This window comes from Mauremys mutica, chromosome 1, assembly GCF_020497125.1.
Source record: "Mauremys mutica isolate MM-2020 ecotype Southern chromosome 1, ASM2049712v1, whole genome shotgun sequence".
In the NCBI taxonomy this organism is placed as follows: domain Eukaryota; kingdom Metazoa; phylum Chordata; order Testudines; family Geoemydidae; genus Mauremys; species Mauremys mutica.
In genome coordinates, this window is record NC_059072.1 from 178265346 (window position 1) to 178279288 (window position 13943).

General features: G+C 46.4%; 1 long non-coding RNA gene across 2 annotated transcripts; it reads left to right on the forward strand.

The window, feature by feature from the left end:
• Positions 1-5156: 5156 nt before the first annotated feature.
• LOC123361850 lies at positions 5157-13700 on the forward strand. Of its 2 annotated transcripts, XR_006576251.1 has the most exons (4): positions 5157-5602; positions 6625-6681; positions 8738-8798; positions 13650-13700. It is a non-coding gene; the product is annotated as an uncharacterized LOC123361850 (long non-coding RNA). The 2 variants fall into 2 exon arrangements; XR_006576250.1 differs by lacking the exon at positions 5157-5602 and having other exon boundaries at positions 6050-6681.
• The last annotated feature ends 243 nt before the right edge of the window (positions 13701-13943 follow it).

Sequence of the window (13943 nt, forward strand, 5' to 3'; positions counted from 1 at the left end):
TATAAGCCACGTAGAACAAGGGATTGCCCAGGCAGTAATACCAAGGGTGAATGTTGCGAGGGCAGTACCTATAGTGGTGTGCTCGTCATTTTATAGATTTTAAAACTCAGGCTGAATGCACGCAACAGTGATACTTCCCTCTGCTCCTGGCTTTCTCGAACAGCAAACAGAAGGTGTGGTTTGAGATGTGCAGCTCCACAGCCTCCACCAAACTAAAAGACAGAGCACAGCGGCCTTCAGCAGTGATTAAAATGGTGTGACGCAAGTGGTGGGTCTATGAAGCTGGGAGCAGCAGCTTTGCTACGACAGCGCATAAAGTGCATCCTTCAGTGCCCAGCTTGATTTAAAAAAAACATTGCTTGGGCTGGGTCTGCGACCCTTTGCAATTCCTCTTCCTTCCCAGACACTGGGAAGGAATTATGAGGTTTGTATGTTGAATGTAATCGTAGGGGAAGAGACCTGGGCTGCCTCTTTTTGATTCATCTATCCAAAGGACAGCTAGGTCTAGAGCTATAGAACCGTGAAATCCCCCAGCCAGACACGTGCAGTAATAAACAGTTCTCCATCTTGCAAAGACAGACTGGGTTCTACCAGGGTGTCTTCATGTCAAGGCAGGTCAGTCCGGTTATAACTGGTGCCAACTGACACTAGCCTTTTCCTGTAGCTGAATTGCTTTCAAAGCAGCTGCAGCAAGGAAGATTTAGGTTAGATACTAGGAAAATTTTCTAACTCTGAGGATGGTTAAATTCTGGAATAGGCTTCCAAGAGAGGCTGGGGAAGTCCTGTCAAGAACCAGTTGGACAAACAGCTGTCAGGGATGGTCTAGGTGTAGTTGGTCCTGCCTCAGTGCAGGGGTCTGAACTAGATGACTTCTCAGAGGCCCTTCGAGCCCAGCATTTCTATGCTTCTCTTCTGCCTTTGAAAACATCAAAGAAATTGCTACCAGTCTGTCCTGTACAACTGACCAGCTCACTGACCAGCATGAGCCAGAAACATAAGCCTGTTTGGGGGCAGGGACAGCTGTTTGTACAGCACCCAGCACACTGGGGTCTTAGTCCATGACAGGCTCACCTAAGTGCTTCTGTAATAATAAATCATAATAACATATTAGCACCAATAGTGAGTGGCTATTGGAAAGTAATTCACTTCAACCACACACCTGAGCGGGTTGGGTATATATTATCTCTCGTTCGCAAATGAGAAACTGAGGCACAAAGAGCATGAAAAGACTATTGCTGATTGTGGTTTCAGCAACAGGTTCCACTGATCCCTGAAGTTCTGGTGAAAATGATCTAGTTACTACTGTAGATGGGGCAAAACTGTTTAAAACACTGTTAAGGAAAATATGGTGTCAGACTAGTGGTGTCAGTAGGTGTGAATCATGCTTCCTGTAACAATATTATAAATGACTTTGTCTTGCTTATGTTATCACCTAAATTACTTTCAACAGCATTGGTAATATCAGGAGGCATCAGGTGCAGTTTAGAGTGACCACTGAGAGTAATCAATCCCTTCTTTGAGTAGAAGAGGCCATGGTTATATCTTTGTCTAGGCTTGTCCCAAGTCACACTGTGAGTCAGCGTCAGAACTGGGATTGGAATACAGGTCTCCTGACTCCCGGTCTTGTGGTTAAAGCACAAGACTAAGTGGTAATCATGGTCATCCTTTAGCTGGGGTACAGCTCTTCACACATCTCATCAGGAGACAGATTAGCATATCTCCCCAAAGCAGAAGTTGAGTATCCATATGGGTGGGCAGATACCATGGCTTCAGGGATTCCCAGTGGAAGGCTGACATAATAGGACAATTTAAAATGAAACTGAGCTTGCAGCTGGAATAAAATTACAATTTGCCCTGGGTTCTTGGTAGCAAAGCAATTCAGGGAACTTGCAATCGGTACTGGTACATAGATGTTTTAAAACTGGCATTTCGGCACTTAAGGTGGGGATTAACGGCAATGACTGAAGGACTTTGTCAGCTGTGACATTTTTTTAAAATGGGGCAGTACATATTAATCTTAACATGTGCACTGTATTATGCATCCCATCACCCTCTCCTGGATGTTCCTTCCTCCTTCCCCCTTGTGTCTGTTGTCTATTTCCCTTACCTATGTTGCCATACTCCGCTTAGTTCTTTGGGGCAGGGGCCATGCCTTTACTCGCTCTATAGAAAGCGCTGTGCACACCAGATGGTGTGATATTCTACCCATGGTACATGATAACTTGGTTTACAAATACTGCTGGACTCCAAGGCAATGGTAGTAAAATATTGTTGGGGAAGCGTGGGAAAGAAATAGCTTGTAGTAGATCATCGTTGGGCAATGTGCATAACTAGGGGAATCCTGTCTACCCAGTGACCATATTGTCTCTTGTTCCATCTGCAGGGTTCGTCCCTGCCTTTGCCCGGGAGCAGCCTTTGGGAGTGGCCTTCTTTTCTGACATGCCTTTCTCTTCCCCCAAGCTGCTGCAGAGCCTAAAAACTCCAGGAAACAAAGCTCCCTTAGATGGAAGAGGCTGGGCCAATGAAACTCTCTCCTCCATCCTCACCAGCTCTCAACCCGGACTGGAAGCGCTGTGGTGCTGAGATCACAGAGCAGTGTGTCATTTAGCACCAGTGCCTTTTTCTTTCTTTCTTTCTTTCTTTCTTTTTTTTTCGGACACTTATCCACTGTGACCTGGGCTGAGACCACCAACCAGTTCTGCCTGGTCTCCAGTGCTTACCTGAAGGCTTCATCTTTCCCTCCAGTCTCTGGTTTTCTGCAGCACCCATGTGCTGCTAGCGTTTCTGAACAGCTATTATATGGTGAGCGCTCTCCATCACGACACTGAGCTGTGCTGAGGTCAGTATCCTTGGAGAAGAGGCTCCATCTCTTGTTACCCGCAAGCCATTCAGTGCCTCTGGACTTATTTTGGCTTTGTCTTGTTTTTTAAAATTGTGGCTCCATGCCCGGTGCCATTATCATCATCTGTGAGAGGTTTTATAATTAGTCTATAAATAGCTACCTTAGACAATGATGATGATTGATTCAATCTCCAGAGGCTGGTGAATGGGCAAAGGAGGGAGGGAAATAGGGGTATAAGGCCAGGTTCAGGTGCAATGGGGTTGGACATGAACCAGGGCTGAGGAGTTCTGCCTGATTGTACAAATAAAGGGCCACTAGACTCCTTCATCATCCATTGGTCATTTGTGCCAAGAGAGCCTAGATTCACATGAGACAGTATCAGCACCTATAACATTTAAAAATCCCCTGCCTGTCTTAGAGAATGCAGTGGTGGCTTTGGGCAGCAGCCCTGGGGAATTTCAGGGCAATTGAGAATTCAGCAGTGGGTTTGAGCAGAGTCCCTGGGGAATTTTGGGGCAACTAAGAATGCAGGGTTGGACATGGGCCCTGGGGAATTTCAGGGTAACTGAGAGTGCAGCACAGGGGCCAGGCATCTGCCCCCTGGGACTTCAGTGGTTTAATGTTGACTGCACACTTAAAGATGTGCTGCTTGTCTGTGCACCTCTGTGTGTTGGGTTTTTAGAGGCATCTGGCACACTATGTGTCACCACCACCAGAAGCAGCAGTGGGAGAAGAAGTTGCCTGTATTGCAACAGAGGTGCTGGTGCCCACTGCCATTATTTTTAGATGATCATTAGTTTTAGATGAGCAGTTCTGTAAGTGTGATCAAGCTGGTGTGTTACTTAAAAGGAAACAGTCTTTTCTCTTCAAACACACCCCATACTTGAGCTGCTGCATCAGCTGGAGGGAAGGAAACCCAGACTCACTTAGAGCTGCTTTAATTCCCCCAGTGTCCAAGTTGGTGTCATTTACGTGCTAAAGAGCTGGAAGGCTTGGAGCTACTTTAACTTGTACCTTTCCTGGATCTCAAGCATCCAAGTAGCATCGATTTAGATACCCTTAGATTGCCAGGGAGTAGATCTAACTGAGTGGAAAGGAATTTAAGAGACCGTTAGGGGTTCTAATTTTCACCACCTTATTTATCACCTCTGAATTTGGCCTAAGGTTTAAAAATTGACCCTTCAAGGGATCTTCCACCCATCAGCGTGTGCCTTACAGCACATTCATTTTGATTTGTGCTAATACCAGTACTAATAGTTAATAACACCTTTTTAAATAACATGCAATCACTTTTTCTTGTTTCTTAATAGGCGAAGACTTCTGGGGTTGTCCCAACTCTGCATTGGCAGCCTACATGTCAGGCAGGGGTTGTAGCTTCCTCTTTTGGTGGCCAGTAAATAATAATAATACTAATGAATAGCAGTCACCGCTACTTTCTTCAAATGACAGGTTTAAAACTGGATGTAAGTACAATTCAGACGGGGTGTTATTCCAAGAAGTACTGACACTGGGTGCTTCGCAGCTCAGAAGCAAATGGAGCATTTCCCATGGCAAAGGTATTAGCCCTTCTGTTCCATGTCCATATTTATTAATACACATGTATCAATTACTGAAAGGGAAGAGCTCCTTTTTCATCCCACAGTAGCTCTCGAGTGGGGACTTTTATTTATTTATTTATTTGTTTGGATTTTGAAAAAAGGTTTCTCTTAAATATAATTTACTATTTTCTTTAGCCGTTTACACATCATGAAAGTATTTCTAGCACAAGCGGATCCATAAGTTGATCGATACTACTCAGAGGGAATATCTAGAATTACCAATCAAATGACACCTCTTCATTGGTGATAGCTTTGTTTAAATCAGGAATCCCTGAAGTTTCACTTCATGTGGACTACAGGTTAGCAGAGAGAGTGTCTCATGGACATTTGCCCTAAATGTACCCAATCACATAACAGCTCAGTGGCAGTTACAGCCACTGGACAAGTAATGGTAGGGACGTGTTAATGTATTTTAGCTTCCTTCGGTGCAGTTTAGCAGCTGGACACAGAGTGGCAGCCCCATGTGACCAGGCACCTCTCTGCAGTTTTGGGGAAGTTTAGTTTAGAATCAGAACTAGCTTTTCATTCCTGGTTCTGTCATTCCTTCATACTAGTCATGGCACTTCAGCTCTCTGTCTCGTTTTCTCCATCTCTTAAAATGGGGATGAGAATGATGATACTTATACCCTGCCTTATGGAACATTATGAAGCTTGTGGTATTGGCCAGCCTCAAGCATTTAAAAATCATGAGTCAGGCCTCAAAATTGAGATTTTAAAAATAACCAATTTAGGGTTCTTTTATTTGCCATCTGGCTTTGGAGCCTTTGTAGGTCACAATTTCAGGTTTTCTCTGCAAGCATAAAGGCTAGAAATTTACATTATTTGTAAAAAATAGAAGCTGAGATTCTCTCATAATCACCAGACTCCAGGAGCTGGGGTTTTAAGGAAAAACACTACATATCCCAAGCCTTGTGATAAAATCATGAGACTTGGCAACACTGAATGATTAATGTTTAGAAAGTGCTTTGAACACCGTGAGTGAAAGACTCTGTGGAAGTGCTAAGTATTGCTTTATAATCCCAGACTCTGTGTGTCCTCTGCACATGAAGTGACTCAATGAGGAAAGGGTGTATTTACCGAAATAACACTGATGAAGAAAGTCTTGGATCAAATTCCAGATGGTCCCAAACTCCCTCTCTCCAGGATGTGCCTCCCTGAATCAGTAGGTCGAAATATCCTGAACTTGCAGGGTGTCTGAAATCTGGATCCAAACTTTCCCAAATGTTGGATTCTGTTCTTTATAGAAATTAGTTTGAGCTATGAATTCAGGTGTGAAGCTGGATCTGGTATCTGAATTCAGGACCCTCTCTAGTTCATATAAGAAAAAGCCCACAGATTTCAAGCAGACACAACTCCCCTCCATGCTGGTATAGAACAAAATGGGGGGAGTACAAATACTGAACCATGGAGAGAGCTCTCTTATTATAGCATATTCAGCTGGGGAAACGGGGCATTGAGAAATTGTCACTTTCCTGCGGTCACACAGGAAGTGTGTGACGGATCAGAAACTGAACTCAGATCTCCCAATTCAAGTTTGATGCCTTTGACCACAAGAACATCCTTCCTCTCTTTTTCCATTAGGTTTACAATGTGTATGGTGGTTCACAGGGGAAGCTTCTTCTGCAGCTACCAGGTCTGATCTAAAGCTCACCAAAGTTAATGAAAAGACTCCCATTGACTTTCAGTGGACTTTGGGTTCGAGCCATGGAGGGAATTTGTCAAGCAAGCTCCTTCCCTTTATTAAATGATGTAAAGAAAATGGCATTTTGGTTTAAATGGCATTTTGGTTTAAGATGCTTTGTAGCTGTGGCATTCTGCAGGGCTTTCCATCTCACTAAGTTTGAGGAGAGAGGTCAAGACACTCCCTCCTAACACACACACAAATGGGAGTTGTTTCTGCCCCTTGGAAAAGGAACTGAAGTCATGCCCTTTGGCCACACCTTGTGAGTCTCTTCGGCCTTGTCTACACTGTGGGACAAACATCATGGTGGAGAACATGTTAACTAACAGGATGTTAAGTCTTAAACATGATCAGTTAACATGTTTTAAACATACCTTGTCCCTGGCTACACTGGGTGTTAAGTGGTTATTTAATATCATGTTAGTGCAATTGTATTAGAGTCTGTCTACACTAGGGGGAAAGCATGTTGCAAAATGTTAACCACGTTAAATTTCTGCTTTCAGGGCAATGTAAAAAGATGCAGCCTAGAAGGACCAGTTGTGAGCACTGCCATCTCAAAGGTCTCTGGCAGCTGAGAGGGATCCAGAGAGGCACAACAGAAAAGATGATTAATAGGGTGGACTTCTGAGGAAAGAATAAAAGAGTTAAAAGGGGGAACACCATTGACATCCATGGAGTAAAAATAGGCATGGAATTGGCCCAGTACTTCTAGTTCGGTTATGTGACAGCTAAGTGGGGCTGGCCCAGCTATCTGCAAGTATCTGAAGGGTGTAAACACCAAGCAGCAGAGGAAGTGGTTAGAGCGGGGCAGGGCACAGAACAAGGAGGAATGGAGTAGAACTAAGAAACAGCCTGGATGTTAGACCCCACCATTAGGAATGTTTTCTTTCAAAGTGAGAACTGACAATCTCCCACAGCTTGAGCCATTTATATTGAGACTGGACAATCAGTAGGCAGTGCAATCAAGAACAACCCCGCACTGGTGGTGGAGGGCCAGGGGCTGCGCTGAATGGGCTAGAACCAGATAGGTACCCGCTCCACGTGGGCAGGGGCAGGGGCAATCCTGTTTACCCCCTCCCCAGCCCTGCTGCACTTGCAGTTTACCCCGACCCCTCCCTAGCTCCTGCCCCACTGTGCTTTTACCCCCGGCCTCTTTTACAATTATTCCCCGGGGGGCCCACAAAAAGTTAATCCGGCCCTGCCCTGGAGGGATATCCTCAGTGCAATAAGATACCATGACATCATCCAGAAGGTGAGTCTCAACTGTGGGATCATGTCCCTCCACTCCAGCTTGATGATCTTGCCAGCAAGTTAAAGAAGTATGGGCTGGATGAATGTACTATAAGGTGGATAGAAAACTGGCTAGATCGTCAGGCTCAATGGGTAGTGATCAATGGCTCGATGTCTAGGTGGCAGCTGGTATCAAGCGAAGTGCCCAGGGGTCAGTCCAAGGGCAGGTTTTGTTCAATATCTTCATTAATGATCTGGAGGATGGCGTGGACTGCACTCTCAGCAATTTTGCAGATGACACTAAACTGGGAGGAGTGGTAGATACACTGGACGGTAGGGATAGGATACAGAGGGACCTAGACAAATTAGAGGATTGGGCCAAAAGAAATGTGATGAGGTTCAACAAGGACAAGTGCAGAGTCCTGAACTTAGGACGGAAGAATCCCATGCACTGCTACAGACTAGGGGCCGAGTGGCTAGGCAGCAGTTCTGCAGAAAAGGACCTAGGGGTTACAGTGGACGAGAAGCTGGATATGAGTCAACAGTGTGCCCTTGTTGCCAAGAAGGCTAATGGCATTTTGGGCTGTATAAGTAGGGGCATTGCCAGCAGATTGAGGGACGTGATCATTCCCCTCTATTCGACATTGGTGCAGCCTCATCTGGAGTACTGTGTCCGGTTTTGGGCCCCACACTACAAGAAGGATGTGGAAAAATTGGAAAGAGTCCAGCGGAGGGCAACAAAAATGATTAGGAGACTGGAGCACATGACTTATGAGGACAGGCTGAGGGAACTGGGTTTGTTTAGTCTGCAGAAGAGAAGAACAAGGGGGGATTTGATAGCTGCTTTCAACTACCTGAAAGGGGGTTCCAAAGTGGGTGGATCTAGACTGTTCTCAGTAGTAGCAGATGACAGAACAAGGAGTAATGATCTCAAGTTGCAGTGGGGGAGGTTTAGTTTGGATATTAGGAAAAACTTTTTCACTAGGAGGGTGGTGAAGCACTGGAATGGTTACCTAGGAAGGTGGTGGAATCTCCTTCCTTAGAGGTTTTTAAGGTCAGGCTTGACAAAGCCCTGGCTGGGATGATTTTTAGTTGGGGTTGTTCCTGCTTTGAGCAGGGGGTTGGACTAGATGACCTCCTGAGGTCCCTTCCAACCCTGATATTCTATGATTCTAAGTGACAGAGTTCCTTTGTTTTTTTCCTTGATTGGCTCATTGTAAAATGCTTCTGATTCTGGGAGTGTCTCCTGTTGGTTTGACTTATACCAGAAGCCAAGGGGCACCAAAGGGTGGAACTCCTGGGAAATAAAGGGCAGTAGGTACTGAACGGGTACTTCTGAACGGGTACTTCTGTATTTGACAGAATGCTCCATGTTGTGCATTTCAGAGAATTGGGAAGTGCTGTTTGACGTCAGAAGAGGAACAAATGCAGCAGGGTCGTTGTATGGGTACGTTTTATCCAGCAATCTGAAAGAACCCTAAAAATATCCTCCTGCTTCCCTTCCATATTTATGTCTGATGTTATTCAACCATGACACCACCCTGACGCCTACAGCAACTCTCCCACGAGGAGGGTGTGCTTACTCACTGACAAATGCCCCGCACACCATTCACACCCTCTGACAGCCTTCCCCTTCCTCCACACATGGGTGTTCATGCTCACAGGGGCATGAAGCCTTCTCAATATGCCACAAAGATAGGTTGATTGAAAGACAGGCTTTCTCCCCTCCTAGCACTGCTGCCATTTGCCACTGATAGGAACAAGCAGCTGTCCCCCAAAGCTCCCTTTTGTCACCAAAAAAATATTCTACGTTGGGTCAGAGAGGATTCACAGTCATTGACACTCTGAGCATAAGATGGCTATAGTGACAATATCTGGGGAAACCTGTGTAGAATTAAACAAATCTAACTGATCAGAATGACCGGGTGGCTACAGCATTGGCCTATGACTCAGGAGACCTGGGTGCTATTCCTAGCTGTGCCATTGGCCTGCTGGGTGACTGTGATAAGTCCCTTAATTCTCAGTTTCCCCATCTGTAAAATGGGAATAATCATACTAGCAGAAAAAGGTATAACATGATCGAATGGCTGGACGCTGAAGCTAGACAAATTCAAACTGGAAATGAGGCTTACATTTCTAACTGGGAGGGGTAATTAACCACTGGCACAATTTACTAAGGCAGTGGTGGATTCTTGATCACTGACCATTTTAAAATCAAGATTGGGTGGTGTTCTGAAAGCTCTGCTCTAGGAATTATTTTGGGGAAGTTCTATGGCCCATTTTATGCAGGAGGTCAGACTGGATGAGCACAATGGTCCCTTCTGGCCTTGGACTCTAGGAACCCCCAATGTTGTATCCCAGACCACGTATCCAGTGGCAGATTACCGCACGGATCCACGGATCCATGGAGCCTGTGCCTGGTCCCTGCCAATTTGGGACCACTGGAAAAATCTCCCCCACCACGCCCCTGGGGCTAGAGGGCTTCTTGCTCCTGCCACAGCCCTGGAGCCATGGCAGGGGGCACAAAGCTTCCCCATTCTCAGGGCTGCAGCGGGAGGTGGGGGCAGAAAGGAGAGAGGGTGGAACAGGGGCAGGGCCACAGGGGAAGGTCAGAACAGGGTGGGTCTGTGGGCAGGGCCATAGGCAGAAGGGGTGGAACGGGCTGGGCCACAGGCGGAAGGGGTTGGGCAGGGCCACAATTCTGGCTCCAGGGCCCCCCACTTGCTCTGGCCCACGGGCCCTGGAGACCTTAATCCGTCTCTGTGCACACTTTGTTAAAATCCAGTCAAGGGTGAACCAGAGCACAACCCAACCGTACAAAACCTTGGAAACCAGAAGGATTTTTCCCTTCATGTGACGTTTCCAATATTCTGACTGCTGCCTGTTGTACACGCGCACTCCTACAAGGAAACCGCTTCGGCTGCCAGAAGTTAGTGCAGCACAGTCCTTATTCCTTCAATCCACACATCTTGTCTTGCCTGTGCTGTAATTCAAAACCTTACCTCTCCCCTCAGCCATGTTAGCATAGGTCAACCGTGGACATGGGGAGTGACTTCTTGTCTGACATCCGGTGTGGTGCGTGGATATGCTCCTAGTTAAGGTTTTGCCTTAGTGTGTGTTAATTGAATTTGGGAAGTGTGTTGTGTTTCAGTATCAGTTGGAGCGGCCCCCTCTCTGTGGAATAACTGGAGGATTGTAACACGCATGAGAGTAACAGCTCCCTACATGGCTGTTTTTGCTGTACTGTGCAGTGTGGAATTCAAGACACAGAGCAGTTTAGAGCTTGGATTAGAAAACTGCAAGACCAATTTGTGAAGCTTTGGGCCTCGGTCAATGAGTTTTCCCAGTTCATGTGCCCGCAAACCCTGCCCTGCTCACCTAGCCATATCCCATCAATCATCTACCTGCACTGGGACAATGCCCTAGAGGTGAAAGGCTCCACATCCCAGTCGCCAGAGCCTTCCAAGGGCAGGATAAGTCCACTTTTTACTTTTCCAATGACTGTTACTGAAGTGCTGCTGTATCGGTATTTGATACATGCTGACTATGTATAGCTAATGTTCTGTTGGCTTGCTGACATTGTACCATGGCAGTGACACTTGGGTTGATTTAGGTGCATTCACCAAGAAATAACATTGCTGGAGCATGGAATCCATTGATGATCTGTGCATGTTTCTGCAACATGCAGGAGAGGCAGTGTTACCCGGGGTCCTTTCAACCCAAAGCTCTTGGTAACTTTTACTCTGTGCGAGGTGGTGTCAGGAAATAAATCAGGGGAGACACGGCCGTCTGACCGATAGATGGCTGGGACAAACAGGACAACACAAGAGTGCTTTCACTTAAAACTAAACTTTACTAATCTCAAGCACTTACACACGTCTGCAACAAGATTAGTAAAACACCCCCAACCCTTCATAATTACCAAAGCTGAGTGTGGCTCTCAAGTGACACAGCAGCAGGCTTCCGGTGGCCAAATCTTCCATCTGCCGGTGGGGACCGCAAGATGTATCCAGAGGGAGAGTCCAAAAAGAGTCCATCTATCTCAAACTTTTTCCTCTTATTTATACATTAGTAATAGAATGGCATGTCCCTTAAAGAAACCTTGTTAAGTAAGCAGTTTCAATGGTCAAGCAAGAGGTTCCTTCTTATTATTGATTAACCAGGTGTGGGTTTTTCCAGAGTTTGCAGCCTTGAGACCCCAAATAGACATTCCTGGGGCACATCCTGCTCTTTTAAAATGCATGTATCAGCCACCTTAACACAATTCTTATCGGGAAGGACACGGGGTCAAGCTGCCCTTTCTGTGGTACCCCAACCCCCCCTCCCCTCCTGGTCAAGCTGAGACTGCTGAATAGGCTGTTTTTAACACTAAGCCATAGTGGTTTCAGGCACTTTACTGGTTTGCCAAAATCTCCCCATACAGCAGCGGGAGATGAAAGCAGAGAATGAGGTTCCAGGGCTATACCGTGCTTTAGGTGAGACTTGGTAGGTGATGCTTGTGGAGGAAAGGAAATGTGTCAGCCTACTGAGGGGCTGATGACCTATCCAACTGGTACAATAACTTTGGCTATAGACTGATGTCTGACCACCAGAGTGAGTGCAGGGCTCAGTTGGGGAGCCTGAAGAAAGGACACAAGGGAGGAAATACTTTTCTGGGAAGTCGTCATTTGATCTCTCAGACACACGGGGAAGCCTCACTGAGGGATATTCATTTCAGTGTGTTTCAATGGTGCAGAGCACCCACTGTTCAACTGGAGTTGTGGGCACTCATCAGCACTTCCAAAAATCAGGCCCTTAGTCGGAATCTGGGCTTCAGAAAGGCCATTTATTTTGTATAGTTTTGAGGGTGGATGGGGTGCCCAAGGAGCAGTCTTGTTAACACACACAGTAAATGGGCCAGATTTCTTTCTCTTATCGGCCTTGTGACACTATAGAGGTATATTTAAAGCTCAGGCCTTACAGCGCCAACCACATTTACCTTCACCCACAAGCAACACCTACCAATAAGAGATGTATTGGTATATGAACTGAATCCAAAAGTACAGACTCATCTGTCCTTCCTTGAAAGTGAATCATGCATCCCAAAATGCAGGTAGGAAACAGCCCAAGTAAAGATGTTCCTTTCCCAGGGAAGTTAGACAGCATCACAGACTAGTCTAGGCAGATGAATCAGGAATGCCTCTTTAAGGTTCCCCCAAACAAATCACAGACTCATGAAGAAAGTGGAAAGTCCCAGGCAGGGCCCCCCAGAGGATTCAGAGGGCCTGGGGAAAGCAATTTTGGGGGCCCATTCCATAAAAAAAGTTGTAATACTATAGAATACTATATTCTAGTTGTGGGGGCCCCTGCAAGGCCTGGGGCAAATTGCCCCACTTGCCCCCCCCCCCCGGGCGGCCCTGTTGGTGTCATCAGGCATGACCCTAGGTAACTCAGGAGGGTGGAAAACCACAGTGTCAATGAAGCCTTCCTGTACCAGGCCTGAATGAACCAAAGTTATTCCATGACTGCCCAAAGCGCTTCCATGTTTGAACTTTAATTGACCTAACAGGCCAGCAACAGAGAATAGTTATCAGTTGCAACACCTGTACCAGAAGGTAATAATGAGGCCTGCTATAATGAGGCCTGCTTGCTCCTGGCTAAGGGGCAAAATAACAGATCAAAGAAAGTAAGACAAGATAACGGTTCACAGAAGAGTTACTAACGAGCTAGATTGGTTGCCGCCAAGTATGACTTAACTGCTTAATGTAATTGCTACTGCAAAGTGTATCTGCTACATGGGAATGAAAGGTGGGGAAAGAAGGTGAGTGGGGGGGGATAGAAGAGGCTTAGTTAAAGTTATTTATATGTAAGCAGAGTCAGGATGAGCTCTACCCTGACATTTGGTGGTAAATTATGGGGAGTGCAGAAAGAAGTTTCATGTATTCGCATTGGTATTTCAGTTATTTGCATTGGCACTCCCACTCCTATTAGCATAGTTCACAGCAGCCTGGGATGGCTATTTTCACCGCTGTGGGATCCCCAATTTCTTTGTTATTGGGGCAGGAGGAATGAAATGTTGTCACCCTGACTGGGTAAATGGGGAACTACAAAATTGTCTTGTGATGGGGGGTTTCATTGTCAGCTGGATAGCGCTTGCTAGATGGGGCACATGGGTTCCAAAACCCATTGAAAGGAGAGAGGCTGGGGACAGATGTCTGTACTTGGTGGTGCAGGCTCCTTGTGTGAGCCAGAAGCACCAGTTCCACCTATGCCTCTCTCCACTGTGGAATGTCAGAGTTAATTTTTTGATTCCCTTAAGAATCAAGATACCAGTTACTGAGCTGAACTCATGGGCACTGGATTCCCCTACTATGAGCTGGAATCACTAAGAGCTGAAATCACTGAAGAGCTGGACTTGCTGAGCTGAGAGCACTGAGTACTGTGCTAATGAGTGGGGGAGCCTGAAGCCATACTGTGGAGCAGAGCAGCTGGCAGAGCGGAGTGGAGCAGTTTGTGCAGCCACTGGGTGAGTGGAGCCAAGCAGCTCGCGAGGACGGCTGGAGTGGCTCACAGGACAGCTGGTGGACCAGAGCAGCTGGCAGAGCGGAGCAGC